Source organism: Penaeus vannamei, chromosome 11 (assembly GCF_042767895.1).
Source record: "Penaeus vannamei isolate JL-2024 chromosome 11, ASM4276789v1, whole genome shotgun sequence".
NCBI classification, from domain to species: Eukaryota; Metazoa; Arthropoda; class Malacostraca; order Decapoda; family Penaeidae; genus Penaeus; species Penaeus vannamei.
Genome location: NC_091559.1, coordinates 7,419,251 through 7,421,750, shown reverse-complemented (window position 1 = coordinate 7,421,750; position 2,500 = coordinate 7,419,251). Strand labels below are relative to the sequence as shown.

Genomic DNA, 2,500 nt, shown 5'->3' with positions numbered 1-2,500 from the left:
ATTTTCAATGGGAGGATGAGGGGGGTATGTAACCAAAGAGGGGTGAGGTAAAGGGGGAGGAGGGGGAGTAGATGTTAATATGTACCGGATTTGTCTTTTGTTGTTTGTTTGTTTTCTTTAACATCGGTATAATATTTCAATGGAAGGATTAGGGGGGGGATAGAGGGGAGTGGGAGTGAGGGGGAGGGGAGATGTTAATATGCATTGGGATTTGTTTTTGTTATTTTGCTTTTTCTTAAACATCGGTATAATATTTCAATGCGAGGACGAGGGGGAGTGAGTGAGAGGGGGGATAAGGGGGAGGGAAGGGGGGGAGGGAGGAGGGAGGGGAGACGTTAACATGCATTGGAATTTTTTTTTTTCTCAAACATCATATATTTATTTCAATGGGAGGATGAGGGGGTGAGTAGGGGGATTGTGGGGGACAAGTGTATTTATGCGGGAGATGTTAATATAAAATGGGATTTGTTTTTTTTGTTTTTGTTTTTCTTTAACATCGGTATAATATTTCAATGGGATATGAGGGGGTGAGTGGAGTGGGGGGGGGATAGGTGGGAGCGGGGGGGGGTGAGGGGTGAGGAAGGTGAGGGGGAGGAGGAGGAGGGGAGGATGTTAACATGTGTGCATTGGAATTTGTTTTTTTTTGTTTTTTGTTTTTTTCTTTAGCATCTATAATATTTCAGTGAGAGGATGAGGGAGGGGGAGGGGGGGGTAAGGGGAGGGGGAGGGGGGAGGGAGATGTTAATATGCATTGGGATTTGTTTTTGTTTTTTGTTTTTTTTCTTTAACATTGGTAATATTTCAATGGGAGGATGAGGGGGAAGCAAGAGGGTGAGTGAGGGGATAGGGGGCAAGGGGGGAGGGGGTGAGAGGGGGAGGGAGGAAGACAAAGTTGGAATCATGCATTGGGATTTGTTTGTTGTTTTGTTTTTTTTTTCTTAACACTTGGTATAATATTTCAGTGGGAGGATGAAGGGGTAGGGGGAGTGGGGGGGAGTAAGGTAGTGAGCATGGGGGTAGAGCTGGGGTATGGGGAGGGAGTGAGGGGAGATGTTAATATGCATTAGGATTTTTTTCTTTTTCTTCTTTTTTCTTTCTTTCTTTAACATCGGTAATATTTCAATGGAAGGATTAGGGGGGTGAGTGGGGGGGGATAAGGGGGCAAGGGGAGGGGAGGTGTGGAGGGGAGGGTGGAAGGGAGGGGAGATGTTAATATGCATTGGAGATTTGTTTTTTATCTTATTATTTTTTTATTCGTTAACATGGGTAATATTTCAATGGGAGGATGAAGGCGGGGGGGGATAGGGGGTAAGGGGGAGTGGGGGCAAGGGAGATGTTAATATGCATAGGATTTTTTTTTTTTTTTTTTTTTTTTTTTTTTTTTTGACATCGGTAATATTTTTTAATGGGAGGATGAGAGACATTACAAACTTTTCTCATTGGAGGTTTCTTTGCTTTCGCTCTCTTTACATATTAACAAGTTCATCTAACTTCCCGCGTGCAGATTTCGTGACGGGAAATAATCCTCGAACGAAAAGATACAGTGAACGAATATAAAAAAAAGAAAAGAAAAGAAAAAAATGTCGTTCTATTTCATTTTCTGCCACGTTGAAAAAAAAAAAAAAAAAAAAAAGTGTAGGTTAAAAAATGGTATTTTATTTTCTTCTTTTGCAATTCGTCCCTTCAAAGCACTAAGACAGAAATGTTTTTTGTTGTTGTTGTTTTTTATAAACTTTCAAATTTCAATCACGAATCATAGATAAGTACTTGGGGGGGAGGGGGGAGGGGGGGTGACGAAGGGGGGGGAGGGAGGATGCTCGCTTTACCACGTGTGATTATAACGAGTAATCAGTAATTAATCGCATATTATAATCACCTGTCAGATTTAATCAAATTTCCCTTCGTGACTCACTTAACAGATTCATGCACAGAAGAAGGCCACGACCTCTGGGTAATAAATGATTAAAAACAGATCTATGAGAGGTGTCATTATGGTCGAACTTACCATAGCCAGGAGAGTTGCAATGCGTCCCTGTGTTGAGCCTGCAATGCGGGTACCTCCTTCAGAAGCAGGAAGGTGACGGTGTTCTTGCCGCGTGAACAGAAACGGTTTATTTTGCGTGCAGGTTCGCCGGCGCGCCACTATCTGTTGCGAGGCAGGAATGAACAGTTATTTCTGCATTTCTCGCGTAATGCAACTAGCTCTCATATCTCTCTCTCATTTCCTGTTCCTTTGCCGTCCCTTTCCTCCTCGTAATTTTCCCCGGAAACCGTTTCTGTATCAATCGAGGCGGTTTTCCTCGCGAGAAACTCCCCTCGATTCCTGATATCAAAGCGATCTTTCCTTTCTTTCGAGCAACAGAATCCGGCGATTTGATCAGGCAACGGAATTACCACACGCTTCGGAGAGCGATGAAGAGGCGACAGTCCGGATGAAGAGGCGACAGTCCGGCAGTTAATAATCCTCGAATAATCACTCACACGGACGACCTTTTTACGG

The 2,500-nt window shown here is 43.5% G+C and overlaps 1 protein-coding gene across 1 annotated transcript in view; it reads right to left on the bottom strand.

Annotated features, from left to right (window-relative positions):
• LOC113813072 (uncharacterized) overlaps positions 1–2,500 on the bottom strand; it is a 139,406-nt gene that overhangs the window by 136,663 nt on the left and 243 nt on the right. The window contains exon 1 of the mRNA XM_070126952.1: positions 2,006–2,500. This exon is cut by the window's right edge and continues 243 nt beyond it. The gene's annotated coding sequence lies outside the window, so the exon portion shown is untranslated. The remainder of the gene's footprint in view (positions 1–2,005) is intronic.